Below are 16,993 nucleotides of genomic sequence, written 5' to 3' on the forward strand. Positions count from 1 at the left end.
CTCCAAGAGAAAACTAAAGTCAAATATTAAACTATGGTTGAGAACTTGACAATTAAAATTGAGATTGAGAAATGTGAAACGTTATTGAGAACTAGAATAATTATTTTTATGTAAGAACAAATAAGCAGAAGCAGTACTAGATTAACAGTTGCTAAATGCTGATTAAACAAACAGCTTGAAAAGTTGACCATGAAAGAACTAGAAGCTGATGTTTTGCTTTCAAAAGATAAGGTTGTTATTGGCTGTAATGAAACAGTTTGCTTATCTGAATCTGATGTGTGATCTGGCTGAAACTGCCAGTGCAACAGACTCAATCTGAGTGGAAATTTGTAATGCCTAAATTTCCTGAGGTGTGGGCAAAAGACAAATATTAATAATATGTTTATTTGAAACCGTATGTAATATCTGGCAAAGATGCCTTAAGCTGGGATAGAGTTAAAAGATGGTAGATAAAGTTAGACGTTCATGAGAGTGCAGTGTACCAGTCCCTCTCTCATTCAATGTCTCTCTCTCATTCAATGTCAGCTAAAAGCTGTTACCTGAGTCGGTGTCATAAGTGATAAGCTATTTGTAGTGACATCTTTGATTAGGTTATTTTAGGACCAGTAACTTCTTTGTCTGATCTTAGTCCCCACCATGAAACGGGGGCGGGGCCGACGGAAATGTACACTGAATGTACGGTTGTGATGTAAATCCACTGAGTAGCTAGGTTGCTGCTTTTAAGATAGTTAATGGATTTAAGTGATTAAATACTGTTGTTATTAACCTGTCTCCCTGTGAACACTATTAGGCAATCGGAATGGCTCTGGTGACTCTTGAACGTGCCTTTCCTAAGCTCCAGAAAACAGCTGAGTTCTGTTGAAGAAAACTGATTCTATTGGGAATGACTGGTCACCAGTGAGTACGTGTGTACGAGTGGCTACTCAATGACGGGATGATCTTCCTGGCCAGGGGACAGCCCAACGCAGGGGGTCACGAACACTGGAAAACTCCGGATGGAGTTGTTATTTGTGAGAAAGGTATGACAGTTGGGGGCTGATTACTTGAGGCCACCGGGGTCAGCAGAGCATTGAGAGGTGAGATGCGCTGTGAGGTTAAAATTAACTTTACGGCAGTCTGACCCAGAAATGTGAGTTCCTCTATACCACTCACCAGAAACCGCATTGATTGTATGGCTTGTTTTTCATTGTGACAAGTGTCTGCAACTATGCCAGGGGACGACACCCTGAAGAGAAGAAAATTAAAGATAAATGATTAGCGGGAGTGGCCAGCTGATTCCATGAAGTGATTCCTATTAGTTGTTGTGGAGACAGTAATAAAACTTTTTGATGTCGGTTGCCTTACGGGCAAGGAAAATCATAGTGTTGATTTTGAACTAATATGTCTATAACATAGTTTTAACTCTTGAAGGTCGTTAGACATGGTGGTGGCTAAAGATGAAGACAGCTTTTGATTTAAGAAAAGTATGGATAACAAAGGTGAATGGTCAAAGATTATTGTAACAAATTTAATATTACATTTTATATAAGTTACAGTCTTAGAAATTTATTTATAGTGAGAGAGACTGCTTGAGCGGAGGAAGGGATGGTAACTGTGTCTGTCTTTCTGTCATCGGCCTGCTAGAGCAAGCTGAAGCAAAATAATGATAATGAAACAAAACAACCCAGCTGACCTCGTTAAATTCTAATGAATAATGAACAGGCATGCTTTGAAACTGGTTAAGAGACCATGTAAAATTAGGTAGAAGCTACAGGAAAATGGGAAGTTTAAAATCGTATTTAAAATTTAAATCTTTTAGCAATAATATAAAGAAAAATGAACATTGAAAATGAACAGTTAACATATGTGTGTCTAGTATGAGTGCGTGTGATGGTGACAGCACTTTATGTCTTGTATGCATTAGTTTGGGGTACTATTATTTCCTGATTTTGAGGATATTGTGTCATTAACCTCTGGAATTAGTGTTTTATCATTACAGATGGGTTAAGTGAAATGACCAACTTTAAAAAAGTTGATAATTCTAAGTCAATCTGATGAAAAGACAATGCAGAACATGGGACGAGCTTTAATTGGAATGGTTCTCCAGCTCTGTCTGCTATTGGTAATTATGAATGCTTTTGTCATTTATGATATTGAACTGAATTACTCTCTGGATTAGTATTTTATATAAATTGGAATTGTAAAGAAGATTGCCATACATTCTGGGGTAAAACTCTTGTCTAAATTCAACTGAGGGTCTAAATTTAAATAGACAACTAGGTGGGATCATAAGGATAAACGTAGGAAAAAAAAAATATATATATATATATGTATATATAGACTTGACGGCAGAGAGACAAAGTGACACATTGGCTAAGTCACTATCCAAATTATCCAGAGTGAGCTCCCTCATTTCTATTGAAAGGCCGGAGGGCGAACAAAGGAGGAGTGAATATAACTTCTAAAAAGAAAAGGTTTTGTTTCTCAATCCATTAAATGTATGTATGACATTAGATGTCTAAGAAAACTACAATTTAATAAAGGTAAAAAGAGAAAGCAGCTATATGGCTGTGGGCTGGGATCTGAGTAACATAATATTTTGGTTTCTGTAAAACTGTAAAGATAAGTGGGACTGAGACAATACTGATTATATTTTTTGGATCGTCAGACTAACCATTTGATAGAGCAATACTGTGAGAAGTAGTTAACGAGGGAACTTTAAGTGTCACTAGGCTGACAGTGGTGAGAGACTCAATGGAAGAGGAAAGTGATTCAGAAGGAACTGGCATGTAGGGAAATATGGAAATAGGAGAAGAAATATAGTAGATAAATGTATGTTATGAAAATAAAATTTCTGATAGAATTTATGGAACTATTTATTAACACCTGTTAAGTCAAATCAAGTTGAAATGGTATGAAAAATGATGTTTCAGATAAAAAATAAAAAAAATAATAAAGGCATTGAGTATGATTAACAGGGATTAACGTGATATAAAGATAAGGAATGCATTTAGCAGAATGGGGAACAATTCTATATTTTAGGGGTAAAATAATGATTGAAATGATGATTTGAATTTGTTTTATTTTATTTCTATTTTTGAAAAGAGTAAAAAAAAAGTATAAGATGTTATATAATTAAGATGGTGATTGTAAACTGAAGGATGAATTCATGGAGAGACTTAAAGTGGATTATTATGGGTCTTATTATTTTTCTTTATGTTGTTTATTTGCAGTTTGACAACCTTTGTGTTTTCAACCAGTGTTTTGAACCTTTTGGGTCTATAAAGGGGAGTAGTGAAAAGAATGGATTAACTATTCTTCTTAGTTCATTATAAAATGAATTGGAAATTATAAAAACTAGTGCATATTGTCACGGATCACAGAGGAATCAGACAAGATGGTAAGTTATCAGTGTTTATTTTGCAGAAGGATTGCGGTCGGAGATAACAGGTGAGAAGAAGTAACATAGAAAGTTCAATGAAGCTTAGCTGTGGTTTTAAGTCTCTCTCTTTCTTTCCCTCTCTTGCAGGTGGCGTGGCGATGGCTGGTACGGATGGGTTGATCCAAGATGAGTGAAGCGACGGTAAGTAGAAGGTAAGTGATCGGGAAGTCTGTGAGCCATGGAATGACGAGACCAGACAAGTGACTGCAGTGAAGGTGAGTGTTTTATAGTCCATATGGTTGATGGGACACAGGTGACGTTGATTAGTACTCAGGGGATAATGAACGGGGAAAAGTCTGGTTGGGTGAAAGGGAACGAGTGGTCGGAGATGGTGATCTGGATGATGTAACCCTGACAGTACCCCCCCCTCCCGAGGCGGCTCTTGACGCCTGAGACGGGCGCTGCCGGCGGCGAGGTCGACCACGACCCCTGGGAGCCGGACGATCCGGATGATCACTGTGGAACTGGGTGAGTAGCGTTGGATCCAAGATGTCATCTCGCAGGACCCAGGAACGTTCCTCTGGTCCGTAGTCCTCCCAGTCCACCAGGTACTCCAGCCGAGGACCTCGCCGCCGAGAATCCATGATAGAGCGGACTCGATAAATGGGCTCCTCTTCAACGGGAACGGGAGGAGGTACGTCAGTGGGAAGGTTATCTGAGGGAACAGGGGTGACAGGGTCAGTGAAGGGTTTAAGTAAGGAAACATGGAATGAAGGAGCAATCCTGAAATGAGGGGGAAGATTGAGCCTGTAGGTCACTTCGTTCAACTGCCTCTGGATGGTGAATGGTCCGATGAATCGAGGACTCAGCTTACGGCAAGGTAGACGGAGACGGATGTCTCGAGTCGACAACCACACCTTTTGACCTGGCTGATACTGAGGGGTGTCGAGTCGGTGACGGTCCGCTTGTTCCTTGTGTCTCCGTACTGCCTGCTGTAGATGCACATGAGCTGAGTCCCATACCCCCTCGCTCTGATGGAACCAGAAGTCGACAGCTGGAACCTCCGAGGGCTCACCCGACCAAGGAAAGAGTGGAGGCTGGTAACCAAGGATACACTGGAAGGGGGTGAGCCCGGTGGTGTTCTGCCGCAGAGAGTTTTGGGCATACTCAGCCCATGGGAGGTAACGGTTCCAGCTGTCCTGGTACTGATGGCAGTACGTCCGCAGGTAACGTCCAATCTCCTGAATCTTCCGCTCAGTCTGGCCGTTAGTCTGCGGATGGTAGCCTGAGGAAAGGCTGATGGTGACCCCGAGGAGTTTGAAGAAGGCTTGCCATACTCTTGAGATGAACTGAGGTCCCCGATCCGAGACGATATCCTCTGGGAGGCCGAAGTTCCTAAAGACGTTGTGGAATAGAGCTTCAGCTGCTTGTAACGCAGTGGGAAGACCAGGTAAGGGAATCAGCTTACAACCTTTAGAGAACCTGTCCACAACAACGAATACGCAGGTAAAGCCTTCTGAATTGGGTAGATCAGTCATGAAATCGACACCAATGTGTGACCATGGTCGCCTGGGAAGAGGTAACGGCACGAGCTTGCCTTCTGGGACTCTCCTCGGGGTGTTGGTGATGGCACAGACTGAACAACCGCGGATGAACCTGGAGACATCTCTGGAGATGGACGGCCACCAGTACCGTTGACTGAGGAGCGAGAGAGTACGCTTGCTACCCGGATGTCCAGAGCCCGGAAGGGAGTGAGCGGAGTCCAGAAGGGGAGTACGTAGATGTGGAGGTACGAAAATACGCCCTTCTGGACCTCCCGGCGGAGCGGGTTGACGTGTCAGTTCCTGGGCGATCTGTTGGTCAACCTCCCAGACGATTGGACTGAGGATTACGGCTGGAGGGAGGATAGGTTCGGGATGAAGATCTTCAACAGAGGTGTGATGGAGTCGTGAAAGTGCATCAGCCTTGCAATTCTTACTCCCGGGACGATATGACACCACAAAGTTGAAGCGTGTGAAGAATAGAGCCCAGCGGGCTTGTCTAGGGTTCAGTCTTTTAGCCTCCCTTAAGTACTCCAAGTTGCGATGATCGGTGATTACTGTGAATTGATGGTTAGCTCCCTCCAGCCAGTGCCTCCACTCCTCAAGGGCCAGTTTGATGGCCAGCAGCTCTCGGTTACCGACGTCATAGTTCCGCTCCGCCGGGGCTAATTTCTTGGAGAAGAAGGCGCATGGAAGGAGTTTGGGTGGCTCACCCTGCCGCTGAGAGAGAACTGCTCCTACTCCAGTAGATGAGGCATCTACCTCTACCACAAACGGAAGGTCCGGGTTTGGATGAATGAGGATGGGAGCAGTGATGAAAGTTTCCTTTAAACGCTGGAAGGCCTGTACTGCGGAGGGAGATAGGGACAGAGACTTGGGCCGTCCCTTGAGGGAAGAAGTGAGGGGAGCACTGATATGACTGTAGTTCCGGATGAATCGTCTATAGAAGTTCGCGAACCCCAGGAATCGTTGCAGTTCCTTTACGGAGGAGGGTTGTGGCCAGTTCTGGATAGTTTCCACCTTCCTCTGGTCCATTTGGATGCCCTGTTGGTTGATGACATAACCCAGGAAGTGAACGGTAGAGGTGTGAAATTCGCACTTCTCCAGCTTCAGATATAACCTGTGTGCTCTCAGCTTCTCGAGGACCTGGATGACATGTTGATGGTGCTCAGACATAGAAGAAGAGTATATGAGTATATCATCAATGTAGACGATTACAAAACGGTTGAGGAACTCTCGAAGGACTTCATTCATATGACCTTGGAAGACGGCAGGAGCGTTGGACAGTCCGAAAGGCATGACCTGATACTCGTAGTGGCCCGAGGGGGTCACAAAGGCAGTTTTCCACTCATCTCCATGCCGGATTCGGATCAGATTATACGCACTTCTAAGGTCCAGTTTGGAGAAAATGCGTGCACCACGCAGCTGTTCCAGGGCGGCAGGTACCAGAGGAAGGGGATAGCTGAATTTGACAGTCTGAGAGTTAAGATGACGGTAATCGATACAGGGCCGCAAGCCTCCGTCCTTTTTGGCCACAAAGAAGAAGCTCGAAGCGGCAGGGGAGGTAGATGGTCGAATAAACTGCTGATGTAAAGCTTCCTTCACATACTCCTCCATGGCCTTCTGTTCCGGGATGGACAGAGGATATATACGACCTTTGCGAAGGGTGGCTCCGGGTAGCAAGTCGATGGCGCAGTCCCATGACCGGTGTGGAGGTAGTTTGGTTGCCAGTTCCTTACTGAATACGTCCTGGAACGCCTGGTACTCCACTGGGATTTCACCTTGAACTTGGACTTCAGGGCTTTCCACCGAAGTAGAACAGACAGGAACTCTAGTTTCCCCCGCGGGTGACTTGGAACGGGACGAAGAATGAACCTTCTGGATGGAACTGAGGCAGGATCTATGGCAATCTTCACCCCAACGGAGTACCTCTCCAGTTCCCCAGTGGAGTATCGGCTGATGTTGTACTAACCAGGGACGTCCCAGGATGATATCCGCGGTGGACTCCTCCAGCACCATAAGAGAAATTTCCTCAGAGTGTAAACAGTCGATACGAAGAGTTAGAGTGGGTGTATAATGGCGAATTCGACCACGACCTAATGGCTTGCCTTGTATGGTTTGGACGGGAAGATCTCGGCACAGACGGCGTCGCCGAATATTCAACTTTTGGAGAAACTGGGTGGATATGAAGTTCCCCGCAGACCCGGAGTCAATGAGGGCTTGCGCTGGGAGACAAACACAGGAGGTTAATACATGTACTCTGGTACGTGTGAGAGGCTCAATCTTCGGGGAGAGTTGAATGGCACTTACCGCCTGTCGCGGAGGTCGTACAGGGCAAGAACTGAGGAGATGCTTGTCGGAAGCACAGTATAGACAGAGGGAATGTTGAAATCTGCGCTGGCGTTCAGCTGCAGAAAGGTGGGTGGAGTCTACTTCCATTGGAACTGGTGCTGGAGGAGTGACTGAAGGCGCCGGAGGCGGAGAACTTACAGTGGGTACAAACCTATCACAAGCGGTGAGACGCTGGGCTGTACGGATTGTCTGCTGGATCAGATTCTCTAACCCCATGCTGTCCTCATACACCACCAACAGCTGGCGGACGTTGGAATTCAAACCATGACGAAAGGCGGTGATCAGGGCGGTTTCATTCCAGCCGCTAGCTGCGGCTAGTGTGCGGAACTGAAGCGTATACGAACTCACTGAAGAATTTCCTTGACGGAGGTTATAGAGTTGGTCGTGAATGGACAGTTCTGATATTGTTTGCCCAAAAACCTCTTTAAAGTGCTGTTTAAAACTTGAGAAGGATTTGACCACCGGGGCATCTGAATCCCACAATGACTGTGCCCATCGAAGTGCTTGACCAGATAACAATGAGATAATGAAAGCCACCCGGGCGGTATCACTACGGAACTGATGCTCATTCATGGAGATATACAAGGATACCTGGAGAAGAAACCCACTGCAGTTCTCCGCCTCACCAGAGTAGGGCGCTGGCCGGGCCATGGGACTCGCAGAGGCAGTGAACGAAGCAGCGGGAGGTTGGGGAAGTGGAGGTGGTGGAAAGAGTGCCGCGGCGACCGGAGGATTAGCCGCTGAGGAATCCTCTTCTAAATCCGACTGATTCTGCATAATTACTCCTTTCTGTGGTCTGGTCTTCTGTCACGGATCACAGAGGAATCAGACAAGATGGTAAGTTATCAGTGTTTATTTTGCAGAAGGATTGCGGTCGGAGATAACAGGTGAGAAGAAGTAACATAGAAAGTTCAATGAAGCTTAGCTGTGGTTTTAAGTCTCTCTCTTTCTTTCCCTCTCTTGCAGGTGGCGTGGCGATGGCTGGTACGGATGGGTTGATCCAAGATGAGTGAAGCGACGGTAAGTAGAAGGTAAGTGATCGGGAAGTCTGTGAGCCATGGAATGACGAGACCAGACAAGTGACTGCAGTGAAGGTGAGTGTTTTATAGTCCATATGGTTGATGGGACACAGGTGACGGTGATTAGTACTCAGGGGATAATGAACGGGGAAAAGTCTGGTTGGGTGAAAGGGAACGAGTGGGCGGAGATGGTGATCTGGATGATGTAACCCTGACACATATATCCTGGTATTTATGATTAAATATGTACTTGTATTGTATCAGTTAATTTGATGATGAAACAAAATTAGCCAAGATGAATAATAGCTGTGTAAGACATGTAAAGACAGCTATGTCCAAAGGTTCTGGAGATCAATATTGTAGTATGTGGGATATGTTGTTGATATTAAGTCATTGAAGGAAAAAGATATTGTTTGTTTTATAAAAATTAACCTGACAGAGGAGCATGGGTCAGAAACCTAACATTTTGAAGCAGCCTCTTTATGGATAGACCAGATGTGGTGTTTAGGACTCCGCATTGGTCTAAAACGGGGGACTGAAGGGGATGGATTGGAATCCACTGCTGCTTCAATGTATATGTAATGATTGATTATAATTAAGGTATTAATCAATATTTTTCCTTCTAAATATCAAATGAGTTGAATGACTTCTCTGGAGATTTTGCTTTATTTATATAAGTTACCATTGTGATTACTGAAATGTTCTTTTCATGTATTCTTTAATGTCTGTATTTGATATCTGAATGCAGTGCTTGCTTATTTAACACAGCTTCCAGAAATGAAATAGGGACTTGTTTTGTGTTTGAGAAAGGTCTTCAATGTGTTAAAACATATAGGGGTCATTGAAGCCAATAGTTTAAGGGGCCATTTCTTCGTTAAAGCCTTTCTTTCCAGTTAGACTAAAGTTTAGCTATCCTTCAGAGAAAGAACGCATTATCTTTATGTTTTGAGAGGACTCTCCTGTTTATAGTGAGAGCCTGGCCAAATCCAACCTTGGAAAAGCTGTGTGTCGGTGTGTGTGTTAGTCTTCTTGGTTACAGGTTAAGGAACCACTGGCATTATTGGAGATTGACTGAGTTGTTGTTCTGGACATACTGGCGCCCAGCAACCCAAATCTGCGACCTGGAAGGTCATGACGTGCCTTACTTCAGCTGCATAATCGATGGAGATATGCTTCAGTCTATCTGTATATGTGTGGAAAATTACTGTGTTTATCTATTTCATAGCCAATGAGAATCATTCATCCTGTAAGCAATGACGTAGCTTAGACCTTGGAAATCGTATAACTGCTGTGATCTTTGTAACTGTAAGCGGGGCGGCCTACGAACTCCTGTGCGAGTATTGAAGCTGACTTCTGCTGATGATACTGCAAACTATCTTCAGTAAATATTTTCTTTAATTTTTTATAATTCTGACTATGGGTCTTCATTCTTCATATCTGGTTCTGGGTCTTTAACTGTACACCCCTTACAACTGTTACGGAGGCTTAAAAGTGTTGGCCTCGATAATTCCGCTGTGAGTTGGTTTAAAAATTATTCATCGGATAGAACTCAATGTGTTGATGTAGATAATTACACCTCATCCATGGTAATAGTCAGGAAGGGTGTCCCGCAAGGTTCTTTATTGGCACCACTTCTTTTTTCAATTTTTATTAATGAATTGGGGCAGGGAATACAATCCGCAAAGCTACATTTTTATGCTGACGATACAATTATTTACTCCACTGCATCCTCTGTGTCTCAGGCTATTGAAATTCTTAAGGATTCTTTTTATACTTTTCAGCTTACTTTGTTGAAACTAAAATTAGTTTTAAATGTAAATAAAACGAAGTATATTCTTTTTACACGTAGCCGTTCTATGTCTACTGTTATGCCTATTCTGACTATTGAGGGTTTACATATAGAAAGAGTACCAACTTATAAATATTTAGGAATAAGGCTCGATGAGAAGTTAGCCTTTGATGTTCACATTAATTACTTGGTGAAAAGGCTTAAACCAAGACTGGGTTTTCTTTTTCGGGAAAAAAAAATGTTTTTCCTTTATAGCTAGAAAGAGAATAATACAGAGTACTATTTTACCTATTTTAGACTATGGGGATGTTGTTTACATGCATGCGTCTACATATTTATTGAAAAGGCTGGATGGCGTTTATCATGCTGCACTGCGTTTTATAACAAATTCTTGTTCACGTACTCATCATTGTTTGCTGCACAACTATTTGGGTTGGTCCTCTTTATATCAAAGAAGGAAATCCCATATGTTAGAATTTATTGTAAAGACATTGATGGGTAGACTTCCAAATTACATTACTAGTCTTCTATGTTTATGTAGAAAGAACTATAGCACTAGATCATCTAATGGGATTAAATTAGTAGTACCTAGGGTACATTCAGAGCATGGTAAATCATCTTTCACCTACTATGCTCCATGGCTGTGGAATGAATTTCAAGCTACTGTCCCTCCTGAAACAATTCCTCCTTTGAATGTATTAAAAAATTTACTGCAGCATACAATGATTGAATCATGCTGTTGTTTTACTTGATTTATGATGAATGTTGTGCCCTGACTTTCTGGAATGTTTTATATGTGTTTGTGTGTGATTTGTAGTGTGGCCATCTTGGCCAGGACTCCCTGGAGGAAGGGATTTCTTTTAATCTCAATGGAACCTTCCTGGAAAAATAAAGGAAATAAAATAAAATAAATGTTAAGTTGTGGTGTTGTTAGGATATTACTACAGAGCCTGTGACAGTTTCTCGGTGGAAGAACTGGGATCCAGGGCCACAGACGTCTGCAAAAAACTGCTTTAAAAACCTTCGAGATGCAGGTTGGCGATCTTATTGTTTTTGTTTTCATGGCAAGTTGTGGTGTTGTTAGGATATTCCTACAGAGTCTGTGACAGTTTGTCAGTTTGCCAGGGTCGGTGACGTCTCCTCTCCTGGAGTAAAATACAAGTATTAGTGGTCTTGCTGCAAAATCGGGTAAAGGCTACAGCCAGGCTTGAGGAAAAGTCGTCAGCAGACTTTCCCTGTTGGTCTAGTGGTTAGGATTCGGCGGTCTCACCGCCGCGGCCCGGGTTCGACTCCCGGTCAGGGAATGAGTTTTTTCCCACGACCGGCGGCCGTGATTGTAAAATGGCGAACTACGAACTCAAGCGCTGACGCCCTCGTCGAGAAGCAGGGCCAAGGAAAAGTTTATGTGTGAAAAAGAACTCCTTCAAGCGGGAGTTGAACCAGCGACCTAAGGATTGCCAACTTGCCACCTACAGTCCTCCGCTCTTCCAGCTGAGCTATCGAAGGCACACTGATTGGGGACAGAACCTCAAAATATCAGATTGCTAAATCTCCGCCACTGGCTATAACTACTACAGACATACATGCTGGTTGTTTCGATTAAGTGATGCAAATACAAACCGATCTTCCCATACCGGGAGTCGAACCCTGGCCGCCTGGGTGAAAACCAGGAATCCTGACCGCTAGACCATATGGGATCTTCCTTCTGCCTGGAGCAGACCCTTTTACTTTTAGTGTGTGACCGTCCCCTTTAAGGACATGGGAATGATCCGAAGGGATTGTTTACTGAATTCAATTTCATCAGGCTCAACAGAGGGAGCTCTCATTTGCCTCATGAGGGGCTCAGTTTCCTCCCATTCTTGCGATGGTATAATAGACACTACAAACTGGTCGTAAAGCAATGTCCTTGTGACAGTACTCATGCAATGCATTTTAAAAGACGCATAGTATTGTATGGTAACCGTTATCCTACTGACAAAGCAGCCTATTGTTGGACTGTCAATTTTTAATATTTCTCAACCAATCCAATAATAATAATAACAAAAACTATGGGTTAATAAAACGGCTAAGGGCTGACAGCATAGTAAAAGATGCAGAGCGAGCCAGCCAGGAGTCGAACCTAGAATCTTCTGATCCGTAGTCAGACGCGTTATCCATTTCACCACTGGCCCACTGATCAGGTGTCCGTGAGCTTACACGGCACGTGTTGGTTTTCGACTGGGCAGAGGCCTGTGATGACATCTACTTTTTCGCATGCTATTAACAGACCTGGACCCAACATCAGGAAGGGGTCAGATGAGGGGCCTGCTACAAAAACCTTCAAGATGGAGGCCTCACATGTTAGGGATCTCAATTCTCAATTCAAATCTTAAACGTAAATTTAAAAATTTTAATGCACAGGCTTTTTTGCATGATCTATATAATAGTGATTTACAGTTGGTTTCAATTATACCTGATGTGGTTGATGCTTGGGATTATTTCAAATCTATCTTTCTAGAAATTTGTGATAAACATGCTCCTTTACGTAGATTTCGGGTGAGAGGTAGAAATAATATTTGGTTCAATCAATCCGTCTCTAATTTTATTAAGCAAAGAAACGTGGCTTGGTCTAAAGCAAAGAAAACAAATGGTGAGGAGGACTGGTCTCAATATAGATTATTACGAAATAAGTGTACAAAATTAATATAAAGTTCGAAGAGTCAGTATTATTTAAACCTGATTAATGATAACATGAATTGTCCTTCTAAATTTTGGAAATTAACGAAATCTTTTATAGGATCAAATACATCCACTAATCTTCCAAAAGTTTTAAAATTGAGTCAAAGATTGATTACAGACAAGGCTGATATTGTTAATACGTTTAATAGTAATTTTATTTCAGCTGGTTTGATAACAGACAATTCCTTGGTCCTTGATGAACAGAGAACTGATGAGTTGACTAATAGTGAATCAGATTTATTTTCTTTTGCCCCTGTATTGCCGTCCCAAGTTCGTAAACTACTCCGAAATTTAGACTGTAAGAAATCAGGTGGGTCTGACCAAATTGAACCAATTTTTTAAAAATTGTCAGCAGATATTATTGCCGAACCTATTGCATCGATTTTTAATTTGAGTCTATCCACTAATGTAATTCCACCATCTTGGAAATCGGCTATGGTTATGCCTTTATTAAAAGGAGGCGATCCTTCCGATTTGAATAATTATCGTCCGATTTCTAAATTACCGGTTTTAGCAAAAGTTTTTGAATCTATTATAAATGATCAAATGAAAGAATATCTACTTAGTCATGATATTTACAACGCATTTCAGTCAGGATTTAGAGCGGGCCATAGTACGATAACAGCTACTACATGATTTAATTACTGCTCTCGATAATAGACAACATTGTGCGGCCTTATTTTTTTATTTGACAAAAGCGTTTGACTTAGTGGATCATGTTTTACTGTTACGGAGGCTTAAAAGTGTTGGCCTCGATAATTCGGCTGTGAGTTGGTTTAAAAATTATTTATCGGATAGAACTCAATGTGTTGCTGTAGATAATTACACCTCATCCATGGTAATAGTCAGGAAGGGTGTCCCGCAAGGTTCTTTATTGGCACCATTTCTTTTTTCTATTTTTATTAATGAATTGGGGCAGAGAATACAATCCGCAAAGCTACATTTTTATGCTGACGATACAATTATTTACTCCACTGCATCCTCTGTGTCTCAGGCTATTGAAATTCTTAAGGATTCTTTTTATACTTTTCAGCTTACTTTGTTGAAACTAAAATTAGTTTTAAATGTAAATAAAACGAAGTATATTCTTTTTACACGTAGCCGTTCTATGTCTACTGTTATGCCTATTCTGACTATTGAGGGTTTACATATAGAAAGAGTACCAACTTATAAATATGTAGGAATATGGCTCGATGAGAAGTTAGCCTTTGATGTTCACATTAATTACTTGGTGAAAAGGCTTAAACCAAGACTGGGTTTTCTTTTTCGGGAAAAAAAATGTTTTTCCTTTATAGCTAGAAAGAGAATAATACAGAGTACTATTTTACCTATTTTAGACTATGGTGATGTTGTTTACATGCATGCGTCTACATATTTATTGAAAAGGCTGGATGGCGTTTATCATGCTGCACTGCGTTTTATAACAAATTCTTGTTCACGTACTCATCATTGTTTGCTGCACAACTATTTGGGTTGGTCCTCTTTATATCAAAGAAGGAAATCCCATATGTTAGAATTTATTGTAAAGACATTGATGGGTAGACTTCCAAATTACATTACTAGTCTTCTATGTTTATGTAGAAAGAACTATAGCACTAGATCATCTAATGGGATTAAATTAGTAGTACCTAGGGTACATTCAGAGCATGGTAAATCATCTTTCTCCTACTATGCTCCATGGCTGTGGAATGAATTTCAAGCTACTGTCCCTCCTGAAACAATTCCTCCTTTGAATGTATTAAAATTTTTTACTGCAGCATACAATGATTGAATCATGCTGTTGTTTTACTTGATTTATGATGAATGTTGTGCCCTGACTTTCTGGAATGTTTTATATGTGTTTGTGTGTGATTTGTAGTGTGGCCATCTTGGCCAGGACTCCCTGGAGGAAGGGATTTCTTTTAATCTCAATGGGACCTTTCTGGAAAAATAAAGGAAATAAAATAAAATACATGTTAAGTTGTGGTGTTGTTAGGATATTACTACAGAGCCTGTGACAGTTTCTCAGTGGAAGAACTGGGATCCAGGGCCACAGACGTCTGCAAAAAACTGCTTTAAAAACCTTCGAGATGCAGGTTGGCGATCTTATTGTTTTTGTTTTCATGGCAAGTTGTGGTGTTGTTAGGATATTCCTACAGAGTCTGTGACAGTTTGTCAGTTTGCCAGGGTCGGTGACGTCTCCTCTCCTGGAGTAAAATACAAGTATTAGTGGTCTTGCTGCAAAATCGGGTAAAGGCCACAGCCAGGCTTGAGGGCAAGTCGTCAGCAGACTTTCCCTGGTGGTCTAGTGGTTAGGATTCGGCGCTCTCACCGCCGCGGCCCGGGTTCGATTCCCGGTCAGGGAATGAGTTTTGCCCACCACCGGCGGCCGTGATTGTAAAATGGCGAAATACGAACTCAAGCGCTAACACCCTCGTCGAGAAGCAGGGCCAAGGAAAAGTTTATGTGTGAAAAAGAACTCCTTCGAGCCGGAGTTGAACCAGCGACCTAAGGATTGCCAACTTGCCACCTACAGTCCTCCGCTCTTCCAGCTGAGCTATCGAAGGCACACTGATTGGGGACAGAACCTCAACATATCAGGTTGCTGAATCTCCGCCACTGGCTAAAACTGCTACAGACATACATGCTGGTTGTTTCGATTAAGTGATGCAAAGACAACCCGATCTTCCCATACCGGGAGTCGAACCCGGGCCGCCTGGGTGAAAACCAGGAATCCTGACCGCTAGACCATATGGGATCTTCCTTATGCCTGGAGCAGACCCTTTTACTTCTAGTGTGTGACCGTCCCCTTTAAGAACATGGGAATGATCCGAAGGGATTGTTTACTGAATTCAATTTCATCAGGCTCAACAGAGGGAGCTCTCATTTGCCTCATGAGGGGCTCAGTTTCCTCCCATTCTTGCGATGGTATAATAGACAGTACAAACTGGTCGTAAAGCAATGTCCTTGTGACAGTACTCATGCAATGCATTTTAAAAGACGCATAGTATTGTATGGTAACCGTTATCCTACTGACAAAGCAGCCTATTGTTGGACTGTCCATTTTTAATATTTCTCAATCAATCCAATAATAATAATAACAAAAACTATGGGTTAATAAAACGGCTAAGGGCTGACAGCATAGTAAACGAGGCAGAGCGAGCCAGCCAGGAGTCGAACCTAGAATCTTCTGATCCGTAGTCAGACGCTTTATCCATTGCACCACTGGCCCCCTGATCAGGTGTCCGTGAGCTTACACGCCACCTGTTGGTTTTCGACTGGGCAGAGGCCTGTGATGACATCTACTTTTTCTCATGCTATTAACAGACCTGGACCCAACATCAGGAAGGGGTCAGATGAGGGGCCTGCTACAAAAACCTTCAAGATGGAGGCCTCACATGTTGGGGATCTCAATTCTCAATTCAAATCTTAAACGTCAATTTAAAAATTTTAATGTACAGGCTTTTTTGCATGATCTATATAATAGTGATTTACAGTTGGTTTCAATTATACCTGATGTGGTTGATGCTTGGGATTATTTCAAATCTATCTTTCTAGAAATTTGTGATAAACATGCTCCTTTACATAGATTTCGGGTGAGAGGTAGAAATAATATTTGGTTCAATCAATCCGTCTCTAATCTTATTAAGCAAAGAAACGTGGCTTGGTCTAAAGCAAAGAAAACAAATGGTGAGGAGGACTGGTCTCAATATAGATTATTACGAAATAAGTGTACAAAATTAATATAAAGTTCGAAGAGTCAGTATTATTTAAACCTGATTAATGATAACATGAATTGTCCTTCTAAATTTTGGAAATTAACGAAATCTTTTATAGGATCAAATACATCCACTAATCTTCCAAAAGTTTTAAAATTGAATCAAAGATTGATTACAGACAAGGCTGATATTGTTAATACGTTTAATAGTAATTTTATTTCAGCTGGTTTGATAACAGACAATTCCTTGGTCCTTGATGAACAGAGAACTGATGAGTTGACTAATAGTGAATCAGATTTATTTTCTTTTGCCCCTGTATTGCCGTCCCAAGTTCGTAAACTACTCCGAAATTTAGACTGTAAGAAATCAGGTGGGTCTGACCAAATTGAACCAATTTTTTAAAAATTGTCAGCAGATATTATTGCCGAACCTATTGCATCGATTTTTAATTTGAGTCTATCCACTAATGTAATTCCACCATCTTGGAAATCGGCTATGGTTATAACTTTATTAAA

At 42.1% G+C, this 16,993-nt stretch overlaps 7 non-coding genes across 7 annotated transcripts; 2 read left to right on the plus strand and 5 right to left on the minus strand.

Annotated features, from left to right (window-relative positions):
• The first annotated feature begins 11,294 nt into the window (after nt 1-11,294).
• On the plus strand, nt 11,295-11,366 carry trnae-cuc (transfer RNA glutamic acid (anticodon CUC)). Its single transcript has one exon. It is a non-coding gene; the product is annotated as a tRNA-Glu (tRNA).
• A 115-nt stretch (nt 11,367-11,481) lies between these two features.
• trnay-gua (transfer RNA tyrosine (anticodon GUA)) lies at nt 11,482-11,568 on the minus strand. Its single transcript is given in 2 exon segments — nt 11,482-11,517; nt 11,532-11,568. It is a non-coding gene; the product is annotated as a tRNA-Tyr (tRNA).
• Nucleotides 11,569-11,687: 119 nt separating this feature from the next.
• On the minus strand, nt 11,688-11,759 carry trnae-uuc (transfer RNA glutamic acid (anticodon UUC)). The gene has a single exon. It is a non-coding gene; the product is annotated as a tRNA-Glu (tRNA).
• Nucleotides 11,760-12,160: 401 nt separating this feature from the next.
• Nucleotides 12,161-12,233, minus strand: trnar-acg (transfer RNA arginine (anticodon ACG)). The gene has a single exon. It is a non-coding gene; the product is annotated as a tRNA-Arg (tRNA).
• A 2,820-nt stretch (nt 12,234-15,053) lies between these two features.
• Nucleotides 15,054-15,125, plus strand: trnae-cuc (transfer RNA glutamic acid (anticodon CUC)). Its single transcript has one exon. It is a non-coding gene; the product is annotated as a tRNA-Glu (tRNA).
• A 114-nt stretch (nt 15,126-15,239) lies between these two features.
• On the minus strand, nt 15,240-15,326 carry trnay-gua (transfer RNA tyrosine (anticodon GUA)). The gene is given in 2 exon segments: nt 15,240-15,275; nt 15,290-15,326. It is a non-coding gene; the product is annotated as a tRNA-Tyr (tRNA).
• A 119-nt stretch (nt 15,327-15,445) lies between these two features.
• On the minus strand, nt 15,446-15,517 carry trnae-uuc (transfer RNA glutamic acid (anticodon UUC)). The gene has a single exon. It is a non-coding gene; the product is annotated as a tRNA-Glu (tRNA).
• Between the last annotated feature and the right edge of the window lie 1,476 nt (nt 15,518-16,993).

This window comes from Siphateles boraxobius, unplaced genomic scaffold (genome assembly GCF_051911475.1).
Source record: "Siphateles boraxobius isolate OS27281-9 unplaced genomic scaffold, OSU_SipBor_1 77, whole genome shotgun sequence".
Lineage (NCBI taxonomy): Eukaryota > Metazoa > Chordata > Actinopteri > Cypriniformes > Leuciscidae > Siphateles > Siphateles boraxobius.